The 13,399-nt window shown below is 48.0% G+C and overlaps 1 protein-coding gene across 4 annotated transcripts in view; it reads right to left on the bottom strand.

Annotated features, from left to right (window-relative positions):
- The window catches only part of ADCY7 (adenylate cyclase 7), a 1,256,803-nt gene that overhangs the window by 75,100 nt on the left and 1,168,304 nt on the right, over nucleotides 1-13,399 (bottom strand). The gene's annotated exons all lie outside the window — the stretch shown is intronic.

Here is a 13,399-nt window from a genome sequence, read left to right as displayed (position 1 = left end):
CTCCTATCTACACCTCTCTTGCTCCTCCGCCACCTTCTTCTTCTGCCACCTCTCTGGCACCCTCCCCTGCTTTTCTGGCTGCCCTGCCTCCACTTCCCTCTGCCACCTCTCTGGCACCCTCTTCTTCCTCTCTGACTACTCTGTCATCTCCTTCCTCCTCATCTACCCACTCTCGGGCACCTCCAACAGCTCTGCAGGGAGTACCTCATGCCTGTACCCCTCCACGGACGTCTTTCAAATGTGGCAATCTGATCCACGTCACTACCCTTAACTCTTGCTCTGCCATCAAACACTCCTCTGACATCTAACGACTGCTCGAAGAACTTGATCTGGATGTCCTCGGTCTCACCGAGACATGGTTCATGGCCAGCTCTGTCACGAGTTTGGACGCTCTCCTCCCTGATGACTACAAGATACACCCCCCCCACCCCACTCTGGATGTTCTTATCTCATCAGATATCCCTCTCTCCAACCCTTTAACCACTCCTCTCTCCTGGACTGACCACTTTCTTCTCTCCTCTTACCTGTCGCTCTCTGTCCCAGAGGCAAAGCCGACCACAGCACTGCCACCCACCTTCACGGTCATCCGGCCCATGAAGCGTGTGTCAGTGGAGGCTTTTGTCGCTACTTTCTCTCCTCCTTCACCTGCGGCTGAATCGCACTCTGACACAGCGCTCTCCAATCTCTATCTCTCAATCTCTACCACTCTTGATGTCCTTGCCCCTGTCATGAGGATCCGTCTGAAGCCCACATCCAAGTGCAATTCTCGGTATGATTCCGACCCCTGACACCATTAAACGCAAGTGCAGGGTGACTGAGAGGAAGTGGAAGGCATCAGGCTCATCCTCCGAGAAACTGGACTATCGCCTGTTCCAAAAGCAATATAGACTCTCTGTCCTGTCTAAGAAGAGAGCCTACATCCAAGCCTGTTTCTCTGCAGCCTTTAACAACTCTGGCGAACTTTTCAAAAACTGTCAGCATCGTTCTTCTCGAGCCCTCCACTCATCCACCTCATACTCTCTGAGGGTCATACACTTCTCCAGGCAGAGAGTAGGGGGTAGATCTCTGTCCTCGGCTGCGGCCTCCCTCTGGAACAGCCTCCCTGCCTCTCTCAAACTTGAACAGGACCACCTAAGGTTCTGGAAGCAACTCAAGACCTTCCTTTTTGCCTCTGCATTCTCTATCTCTCTCCCCCCCCGCTGATGCTGGCGTCTGCTGCGCCAACTGGTTACCTGACCACCCTACAGAACCTCTCGGCCACCATGTTCCTGCACAAATAGTAGCCCTTTGCAATGTCTCCGGGCCTCCCACTCACTTAGGGACTGCATCTGCAACCCTACAGTCCCCTGCCTCTCCGCACTTACTTGAGCCACCACCCTGGCAGCACTTACTGTGTCTGGCAGCACTTGCCTTGTCTTTCCACTGCATGCACTCTCCCACCCGCCTCCTTTTCACTTGTCCTCTTCCCTCGCACTCGCACAATCTGAATGACACAAGGCTTAATAAGATCGGTTGTTTTGTCCTCCCTTTGTCTACCCTTCCTTGTCTTATTGTTGCCTAGAAACACTTGTGTACAGGCACATTATAAATGACTTATCATATCATATCAAATACCGCAGAGCTGCAGGTCTTCCTCACATGGACCCACATCAGACTGCTGACACCAGCTCAGATTGTCCTTCACATGGGCACATTTAGTACAGTCCAGCACCTGGACACACACCCACACATTCCTTCCTACAGGAGCTTGCACAGCAATCCAGGGCTTGTTGCATCCGTAAGCCCTGCCAGTCCAGACAGCTGCCTAATCAGACCCTCAGACAGTGGCAGTACCACACTGCTGAATCACCATCTCTCTCTGTGGACTTTGGTCCGGCTGGCTACCATCACAAAATAGGGATGTCTTTCTTTGGGGTGATAGGTCATCTTTTTCTCTTCAGAGTGCCCCCACATCCACAGCACGGAATATTTCAAACTCATCGACAGTATTACAATGAATGATGACGACTCCACAGAGTAGACGTCAGTCACCCAGCCCCTCTCTAACTATCACAACTGGAACATAAAGGCACGCATCACACACTCAGAATTCTGCACACCATGCATGCATCCTCTCTCACTGACACTCATACAACAGAAGAGATTGCCACCACTTCTGCATTCTAAACAGAGATGCAGATCATCACAGGGTATAACCAGTAAGGAATTGGGTGATCCAGTGTGAAGAGCCAATTGCTGTGTGAATGCATGGAAGAAAGGTGGAAGATGGGCATTATGAAACATTGCAGCTGGCATTCATTACAGTGGAAAAGGGGAGGTTAACTGCAGAAGGACAGCAGCGCCCCCTCCCCTGCTTGGTTAACTTCCCAACACAAACACGGCATGGGCCTAGTTACTGACCCTCACTGACTCCCTAAGACACTTTGGTCTCTGGCTTGCGGTGAGGCATGTGTCACCTGTAATTCTTGTAATCCATGTGCTACAACCTGATTTCTATTAATTTTGTTTTATAATTGTGAAGCTTTTCCTGCTCTTTTGCTGCCTCAGCGCTCTGCACCTTGGTCTTCCTGTTTCCCAGCCCCTGCTCCTGCCTCCTTACCTGCCCCCTACCCTGATTGGCTAATTGTGCCCTTATCACACAACTCACCAGGGCAGCTGCTCCTCCAGAACTATCAAGGACAACATTGTCTGCCTTGCTCCAGCCTTGGCCGATTTCTGCAATCACTACTTTGCCACTGGATCCTTCCACTCACTCCTCAAGCATGCCTTGTGCACCATCTCCTCAAAAAGCCTTCTGTCGACATGCCTGCCTGGCAAACTACCACCCTATCTCCATTACCGCCTTCCTGGACAAACTCTTGGAGAGGCTGGCTATCATCCAGCCTATCCACCACACTGAATCTGTTGGATGTCTCCACGGCAGCCAATATGGCTTCAGAGCTGCCAAAGGCACAGAAACGGCTCTCCTGAACACCCGTGAAGACCTGCTCTCTAATCTCGATTCCAACTCTCCTTCCGGTCTCATCCTTCACGACCTTTCCTCTGCCGTTGATACGATCAATCATGATACCCTGATAAATCGGCTCTGTTATACCCTGCACATCACGAACCTGGTTCTGGACTGTTTGACCTCCTTCCTCTTGGATCAACCTTCCTAGGCTCAACTGGGCCCTTTTCTCTCCACCATCTCACTCTCCACCTGCAGAGTCTCTCAGGGCTCAATCCTCTCGCCTTGGCTTTTCAACATCTACCTGGCCCCTCTAACCCATTTGATCTGTACCTTCTCTCCTAACTTCCAGTGTTATGCGGCTAACAACTCTCCTTCGAGCTTCCCTCCTCGTCTTCTTCTCTCATTCCTGACTGTATGACTGCTATTCAGGCATGGTGCACTGTTAACGATCTCTGCCTTAATGCCAGTAAGATGGAGATCCTTCTCATTGGGACCCCTGCTCCCTCTTTCTCTCCTACACTCCGGCCTCCCACCATGGGCCCCATCCCCTCACCATCCTGTGGGGCAAAAAACCTTGATGTCATCTTTCACTCCTCTCCTTCCTTCTCTCCTCACATCGCAGACCTTGCCAAGAAGCCTCACTTTCAGCTGCACCTCCTCAGAGACATTCCCCCTTTCCTCACCTTCCCCCATCTCCATGCTGGCCTACTGCAACAGCCCCTTCCTTAATCTGCTTAACACCTCCCTTCGCCCCCTTCAACTAATCCAGAATGAATGGGACTGCAAGACTTATCCTTGGCCTCAAGGCAAGGGACCCCATCTCTCTAGACCTAAAATCTCTCCACTGGCTCCTGGTTGCTATGAGGATCAGGTTCAAGACCCTCTGCATCATCCACAAGGCTTTCTGAGGCCTGGGACCCCTCTACATCCAACTCTCTCTCCCTAACTACCTCCCTGCTAGAGCCCTTCGGTAGTCTAGCTCTAACTCTCTGTAGATCAGATGATTTTCCAAGCAGAGAGTGGGTGTCATGATCTCTGCTTCCAAAAGGTCAGGGTTTTCCCAACTCCCTTGGAAGCAGATCCATAACCCAGGTTCCGAGTGCCAACCAGTCCCAATTGGGACCTTTTGGACCCAGTCCTGGCGCCAGTGGCACCAGGCTCATAAATATGCCCATAATGCTTGGGTGGACTTACCTGCAGCAGACCATGCTGCTTACTTGCCTGCCAGTTGAGCCTCTGATCCTCTTCTGTTTGGAACTACTTTTCCTGTTGGGTGGGGCAGGAGCCACTCCCTAGGTTCAGAACACTGGAACTCTTCTGGAAAGCAGGAACTCTTTTCTTACCTAGGCGTGGCTGTGGAAGGAGACACCTAAGCACTACAGGAGGCTATTTAAACCACACCCGATGGATGAATCTTGCTTTGCGTTATTCTGCATCCTCTGCAGCAGAACGCTCATCGTGTCTTCTGCATCTGATGCTGGGCCTAAGGAAAAAGGCTTACCATCCTGAATCCAGTCTTCAGCAACACCTATAAAGACAAGAAAGAACAGGTTAGCATTACGGTCTTCAGTGACAGCGCTTCACTTACCTGGTCCATCGGCTGTCACCAACGCCTCGCGCTGCATTCCGGCATCTGAAAGACAAAAGCTTACCAGCTCTTCGCACGCTCCGGAGGCCTTCGGCGCGGCATCCCGCATCTGAAAGACAAAACAAAGGTGGGTTTAAAGACATTGGAGAACTTTAATACTCACGTGCCATTACTCCTTTCCACATCTAACCCAGTGGGTATTCCGGCACCCTGCAGCCGCTCCGAACTTGTACCTGCAAAATAAAAAGACAGTTAGAGCGCATCGTGAAGCAGGCAACAAGCGCTTACTTACGTGCTTCCAGGCGCTTCCATTCATCACACGGGCTCCATCTTCAACTCACTTCAGCCCGTCATCCGCCATCGCCGGAACCCTGCAAAAACAAGAGACAGCATTACTAAAGACTTTTAAAGACATTAGAATTACTCGAAACTTACCGTTCGTGCAGTAAACGACGGACAGCAGTCCTCTGAAGTCAAGAGGCCTGCTCCCCTTATCCAGTGAAGAAACTGGTTACAGCACCCTGCCCCGAGGCAGATGGAGAGCACGGCGTTCACTTACCTAAGACATCTTACCCTTCGAGTCAGACATACAGTGCACAGAGGTCCAGCCCAAAGAGCCAGCCGTGTGTTACACATCACCTTTGAAGATACGGTATACGCCCAGTCAAGACCGGCGCCTCTACGGGAATCAGGTGAGCGTTACAGTGGGGGGTAGATCTCTCTCCTCTGCAAGTGCCCCTCTCTGAAATGGTGTCCCTGCTCCTCTGACTTGAGCCGGATCTACTTAAGTTATAGAAGCTTCTCAAGACCTTCCTTTTCTCTTCTTCCTTCTTCCTTTCCTCTCCCCCTCCCCAGCTAATGTCCCTGTCTGCTCTTGATGGGCTACCTGGTTCCTTCAGAGTCTTAGATGGCACCAAACCCCCCTAATCCAGTCTACCCTGAATCCCCTCCCCCTCAACATGCACTTGCCCTTCCCGGCCCCTCCACTCGCACTAGCCCTGTACGTGCCTGCACCCTTGTAGCCCTTCCAGCCCCTTACCTCGCACTTAGCTTGTGGACTTTCCTTCCCCTGCACTCTCTGCTTTCCCCTGGCAATGTCCACCTGGCCTCCCCCTGGCACTCACTTTTCTCACAGGCCCTTCCACCCTGATCAGCACTTTCCCCTTCCCCTGCACTTCTCTTTACTGCACTTGCACAATCCGAATGTCACAAGGCCTAGTATGATCATTTTTCTGTTTTGTTCTCCCTGTTCCTCCAACCTCTTGTCTTGTTGTGCCACGAAAAACACATTGTGTATAGGCGTATTATAAATACTCAATAAATGAAATAAATAAATGAATACCTTATTGTTGTGTCCTCTATCTTGGCCTTTCTCCCACTTCCCATGCATCCCAAATCTAGGTGTTACCGCTTTTACTATTGTGTCCTCTATCTAGGCCTTTCTCCCATTTGCCATGCATCCCAAATCTAGGTGATACCACATTCTCTGTTGCGTCCTCAATCTGGGCCTTTCTCCCACCTGCTAAGTATCCCAAAGCTAGGTATCAATGCATTTACAGTTGTGACCGCAATTCTAGGCTTTCACCAATTTACCAGCCAGTACTTCTGGTGCCCTTTGAGTAATCACTGTGTCTCCAACCCAGACGCTTCCACCCACTGTGGGTGTCGCATAACCCAGCTCTCCCACCCAGCCCAGCACTCCAAACTAGGTTGTCCCCACCCCCTTGGCCGTATCCCCATCCCACAGGCTGCCCAGTCGCTCAGCTGTCTGACCCCTAAGGGTTGTCCCTCTCCCGCTGTATGTGTACCACCAGGTCTTTACCACTTCGACGGTTAGCTATCTGCACAGCTCGTCCTCTTTCTACCACCTCAATCAAAGGACCCACAAGATAAACACCAACAACTACATTGGAGCCACAAAGGAAAAAGCAGTAAAGGACCGAACCACAAAGGTCTACAACCCCTGGTTCAACAACCTCACCAACTACAAACAACAACTAATCACAAACAGCGAAGAGTGAACCACAAGGACCAAGAAACACACCAATCCAAAGAGGACACCCACTCAAAGGAATACAACTCACACCCCAAAATACTATGCCTCGGCACAAGAAAGACAAAGAAGCCAGAATGGACAACAGAAATAATAAGGAAACCCCAACCGCGTGGGAAGGTGCCAACCAGCTAAATCACACAACTCAGAAAAACTGGGTGAAGAACAGGCCAGACAGTGCAAGGACACATACAAATAACAGAGCAAAAAATGACTACATTGCTCGCTACCTCTCCACATACGACTGCTTGGTAAGCAAAGATGGACCAGCAACAACAAACCGATAAGCAATATTCATTACTAATTCAGGCCTACCAGTACCACAAACGCAATACGACAATTGATAAACCACCCCAACCCAGACCACACCATGGACAATACCCCAACCAGAATCAGGGACAAACTGAAATCCATTACCCTCTACACGCCCTACATCACCAAAGACTAGAACAACGGACGGGTACCAACACAATTCACCAGCCGGAATGAGCCAAAAGCAACCAACCCTGCCATCAACCTTATCAGTCTTCTCGACAAAGAGACCTACCACCAAAGAACTCCACATCCCAATAGGTGCAACCAGGAGATAACCACCAGCAATGGAAACCCAACTGACAACACACTGAACCGAACCAATGATACAAACAACGACGGGAAAGGAAAATCAACTACACTGCAGCCATCTCAATGTTGGATCCATGGCAAAACACTCAATAGAACTCCATGACCTTCTAAACGAAGGAGGCACAGATGTGCTCTTTCTTACAGAAACCTGGTTATCGGAGAACTACAAAGTCATACCGGATAACCTTAAATTAATACACTCCAATAGAGAAAACCGAAGAGGAGGCGGAACCGCAATCATACATCCGAGCAGCTCAACTCGTCACCAACGATGTAGAAGACTGTGAATCCCTCCTGATCAAGATAGAACTCAATGACCAAACCAACATAGTATTCATCCTGATCTACAGACCAGCATCTTACAGCCGCAAGTTTGCAACAAAATTAGCAGGTGCGGCCGCCATTTTATCAACCTACCACGACAACCTAGTAATACAGTGAGACTTCAACATCTGGTTTGGAAAAGAAAACGAATCGACAGCAAACTCACTCTGCTTACTCCTGGAAACTTTGCATGTCAAGCAAATAGTACATGGATCCACCCACAACGGTGGACACACCCTGGATGCAATTTCCTGCAGAGAAGGACTATGCGTATCTGCGCCACTACACAGATAATATGGAGTAAATACTACTTGATACCATTCTACATCACATCCCAAACCTGTCTACCGGCCAGAAAGGGTATCCTCAATGCCAGCAAGAAAAGAAACTGTAAGAACCTAAAACTAGAGGCCCTAACAAACCTTCTAGACTCAACCCTCCCTAGCAGAACAGAACCCACTGAAACAACCGTAGACACAGCAGAAAACACACTTAAAATTTAGATCACCAATGCCCTAGACAAACTGGTGCAAAACAAAAAAGGTGATGGCTGAAAGGTTTGGAATTAATCCTAACCTCTGGCATTGCTCTGGGCAACTCTCCAGACCATCATTCTTCGCCTGCCAAGTCATTACAAATGAGACCATATGAAAATCAGGCCTGGTCCCATCCCAAAAGGGGCAGTCCAGACCGAACTGCTTGGTCACATCCTTTCTGCACAAGACCACACACATCTCCAAACATGTTCAGGCCTTGTTGGGCCTCACCAGTGAGGAGTAGCTTGGGTCTCTCTGCCCAGCAGGCACCAGCAAAAACTTCCAAAGCAACACCAAAACAACCGGCAGCAACATGGTTCATAGAAGAACTGAAATAACTAAAAAGTACAACAACCGTAATATGGAACATAATTGGAGAGAACAATACAACTAACAAGAAAAACATATAATACCAAAGACAGCTCTACCTATACAAATCAACAGGCCTCAAAGCCAAAAATTACATTTGCGCCAGAAGAATAGAATAGGCAAACAATCCACAGAAAGAACTCTTCAAAATCATTAAAGAGATTAAAAAACCTCATCCTACAAGAATTCCATCATCCCGACACAAGCACTTTGTGACAACATCACCAACAATCAGCCTCCCTGCCACTCTAAAGCTTGAGGAGAACCATCTCCAGTTCCGGAAGCACTTCTAGACCTTCCTCTTTTCTTCTGCCTTCGCTCCCCCTCTCCCCTGCTGATTTGTTCTCTCTTGGCACTGTGCACCTGGCCACCCCTTGTCCTCCGGGGCGAGGTACCTGCTCACCCTGCCTCCCTCCCGCACTGCCTCCAGGCCTCCCCTTGCACTGGGGTCTGTATTTGTACCCATACAGCCCCTTCCCTTTTTCTTCCTGCACTTATCAGACCTACCCTGTCTGCTACCCTGTCTGAAAAAGTGAGGTGAGTATCAGTAATAGGTATACTACATCACCTGTATTTTTTACACCCTGTGGGGTCACTATTTGTTGATACTTGTTGAATCTTTACCCCAGACCTCCACAGAGTAGGGGATTTACCCTTCAGTTTATATATGCTGTCTTAAACCTAGCACTTGCAAATTGCTGGCTGCACTACCACCATTTGTTGCCCATATTATTTATTTATTATTATTTATCTGTTTCTCCTTTGCTTCGCACTTTCCACTTCTTCCCCCCTTCCATGCACGTTTCCCCTCCCCCTCTCCCATGCACTTGTGCGTTCTCAATGTCACTGAGCCTAGTAAGATCGCTGTTTTGTTCTCCCCTGTTCCCCTCCCTTGCCTTGTCGCGCTCTCAAACACTTGTGTACGAGCACGATAGAAATAAAATATCAATATCAACATCAACCACCTGAGATCAAAAATACATACAATCCTGGAGCCCATCAACACAGCCACAACACAAGGAAACGCAGACTGCAGCATAACTCGCCTGCCTAGAAACAATCACAGAAGAAACCTTCGCCACACTGATCAAGTACACCAACCTTGCAGGATCCCAAGAGACCACTGCACCCCTGACATCTTGGAATCCTCAACCACAGAACCCCTGTTGTCACACTCTGGAACCTAATGAATCGATCACTCAAAAGAGGGACAGTACCGTCCACCTTCAAATCAGCATACATCAAACCACTGATAAAAAGGAATCAGAAAGCGCAGAAGACCCGAGCAACTACAGACCGATATCCAACCTGCTCTACCCAGCAAAAATTCCGGCATAACCATGTTTACAAAATCCTACTTACATACGTCAAAACAAAAGGAATACTCTACCGGTCACAAGTTGGCTTCATACCAGCAGCATTTGACACAATCAGCCACGCAACACTAATAAAAAGATTGATAGAATGTGGCATAGAGGAATCTGCACTAAAGTGGCTTACCTTATCCCTAACAAACCGAACCGAAAGAACCTACCTACCACTATTCACCTCAAACACCAAAAATATATCCTAGGGAGTCCCACAGGGATCCAGAAACTCTGCTCTGCTTTTCAACATCTACATGTCCCCACTGATGAAAATCTTTCGAACCCACACGCTTATGCAGACGACACACAACTGATTTTGAAAACAAACAGAACCCAATAACAAAATAACTGCCTCAACAACTGCCTCACAGACATCTACAATTGGATGACAACGAACAACCTTAAACTGAACCTAGCAAAACCGGAAATAGTACTATGACTCGCAGGATTCGACAGAGGGAACCCACAACTGGACTGGCTGGCAGGCCGGCATGGGAATGCAACTGGAGACTACTGATGTAGTAAATAACCTAGGAATACTAATGGACAACCGACTATCCCTGCAACCGCAAGTCAATGCAATCACCAAAAACTGTGTCTTCCTCGTAAGACTACTCAGAGGATTACTCCCCTACCTCTCCTTACCTCACAAAACCCTCACTACATATCCCTGATACGCGCACGAATTGACTATGCAAACAGCCTCTACCTAGGAATGCTGAAAAGACTCACCAAGAAACTCCAAAGGGTGCAAATTACAGCAGTCAGGATCCTATTAATACTAGAGACCACATCACTCCAGCACTGAAAAGCCTACACTGGTTGCCAGTAAAAAAAAAAAAACACATCAAATTCAAAGCATCACCCAACAAAGCCTTTCACAGACAAGGAGCTGAATTCCTCCAAGAAAAGATTAGCCACCCAAGAAGGGACCTAAGATCCAGAATCGACCTACAAATAGAGGCAAAAAATTATGAAAACGGAAAATCGGTGTTCTCATGTCTAATTGATAACCTCTGGAAGACCATGACAAAAGAAATGAGAACCACAGAAGACCATATCACCTTCAGGAAATGACTCAAAACCTGGTATTTCAACATACAAAGACAACAGCAAAGGGACACCCGCAGCAATAACATCACAGACAAACAACTAGAAGGGAGGCGAGATGGACCAACGAACTACAACCAAGAACCTGGGTAGATGCCACCAGACAGCAACCAAAGAGTCACTCCAGAGGCTCCAACAAACTGACAGACGTACTAACCCACTTCCCCTTCCTGCTCCTCCAACATATCCAACCCCACTACACTAGACCTTCGGCTAGCCACACTACACATAAACAAACCATGAATCAATTCAGAGTATAAATCAACATAACATAACATGATTTTGTAATGCCATGGTGTGAAACATAGGATCATATTATCTATGGTTATGGAACTGCCCACAATCTATGGGTGGTTGCTGATGTTCCCATTTATTACTGCATGTTGACCCTATGTATAAATACTTTCGATACTTGTTAGTGGAAAATGATTGGGTAACTTTAGATTACTGAACATCCTCTGTCATGTCACAATGTATTGAGAACATAATGTTCTCGAACAGGGGAAATTTGAGTTGACAGTAACTAAGGATCATCAGGTCTATGAATTACACTGCCTCCTCTTACCACTTGCATCATTCATGGTCTTGTAATGTTTCTATCTTGCTGCTATTGCTCATATTTACTACCACTCTTGCTGCTCCCATGTCACATTCCTCTCACCGCCATCTCCACAAGGAAGCTGCTTCATGCGTTTGCTCCCCTGTTTGTGAAAAACAGAGACGGTCACATCTAGTGGCAGCTTTTGCATGAGAAGCATGCCTACGGTAAAGTTTCCTCTGAGAATATGGATGTCTCTATCACATGTGAGAAACCAGAATGTGTCTTACCCACTTGTGCCTGGGGATCTGTCAACCAAGTGGCTAGGACACAGCCATCACTTTTGGATCCAGCTCCTGGGGGAGGACCAGTGAGGGAGGATCGCCTGGGCGAGGGATATTCAGGGAGTGGGACACCGGATGGTAAGACATGGTATCCCCTTCCCTAAAACACCTTTACCCATCCTACCAGGTAGGATATTTAGGAACTCGTCTCCCCTCCCCTGCTTTTACAATATGAACACTTTCTCACGAACAGCCTGCTATGAGAGAAAACAGAATAACACCCGATCAGTATACCTGACGTGTACCAATAAAATGGTCAGGCGAGGTCAGGCAATTACTGACTAACACACAGACCTGACTTCCATTAAGCTTCCCCACACGGATAAAAGGCAGAGCACAAGAGCACACTCTGAGCGAGGCAAAGTACACGAGGAAACAGCAGTTTCGAGATGGCAGCTGAACGAGAGAGCAAAGATGGCAAAACAGAAGGGGATCGCAAGGAGGGAAGTGCCCTTGACCTTTTCGTCAAGGAACTGCTACTTTCCAGAAACCTCGAGAATAGAAAGCGTAAGACCAGGAAACCAGGCTGAAGAATCCTGAATTGTGCGTCAGCTATACCCTGGGCCCTCCCGCATCCATAATCAATGGAGGGAGAATCACCATCCACCGTAGTAACGTCCTCGGCTCCAAGAACAAAGTAGCATCAGTGAGATCAACACAGCCCGTGAGTTGGGGAGACTGATACAAGACCGGTCTGTGTTAAAGCCAAGTTTGCAAGCATCAACTTGTATGGCGAGCGCTGGAATGAACATTTACAAAAACGCGCGTGATAAGAGACTCAAGTAAAGTTGAACTGCTGATGAGTGATTGAACTTTAAAAGCAAGATGCAATATCTTTGACAGAGTGGTCTGCCACTGCGTGTGTGCTCAATCGAAGGTCTCTGTAAGGTATCCAGCTGAGAAGTGGCAAACGTGATAGTGAGAAAAAGGTTATTTCAAGAAGAGGACAAGCAATTGTGAATGTAAGTGGGCCTGCAACGGGTCAAGCAAAACTCTGCGCACAGTGGAAAGTCTTTTGATGCAGTGGGAGGGAGATCAATTGAAGGTTTTGTGTTCAAGTGGGTCTGAGCTCAGCAGAGGGGGACCCTGGGTGAACAGTAAATCACCCGAGAAGTTGCATATGTGAAATCCTAAGAAGAAAGGATCTTTAATGTTTGTTGTGTTGCATCAGGCTCTCTGAAATATGAGACTTTGAATGGCAAAGAGACTTTGGCACAGAAGGCCCTGATGTTGAGGTTTTGAACTGCATCTTCGTGCTAGAGAAACCAAAGGGTGTGCTAAGCTTGAGTGTGCCACCTTGCCCCCAGCTGCAAATGTGAGGAAGGGAAGCAAACGAAGGATTAGCAATAGGTTTATTAGTATAGTCCTTGACTAGAACTGCGTTATTATTATTTGATGGTCATAGTTTGCTCCCATCTTTAGATTTAGAATTAGATAGGCCTTTTTCAAACCCAACTGAAGTTCAATAAACACCCTTGAACTGTGATCACTTGTGTCGGGCTTACTGTTCGATACCATGCCTTCCTTACACACCCCCCACACGTCCAGTCCTGATTCTGAAGGACCTAATCTTGGGACCTGCAGTTCAGTAGATTT

The sequence above is a fragment of the Ambystoma mexicanum genome, chromosome 1p (genome assembly GCF_040938575.1).
Source record: "Ambystoma mexicanum isolate Mex_15411 chromosome 1p, UKY_AmexF1_1, whole genome shotgun sequence".
Taxonomy (NCBI): domain Eukaryota; kingdom Metazoa; phylum Chordata; class Amphibia; order Caudata; family Ambystomatidae; genus Ambystoma; species Ambystoma mexicanum.
Note: the sequence above shows the minus strand (reverse complement) of the source record. Positions and strands in the feature narration are given on the sequence as shown.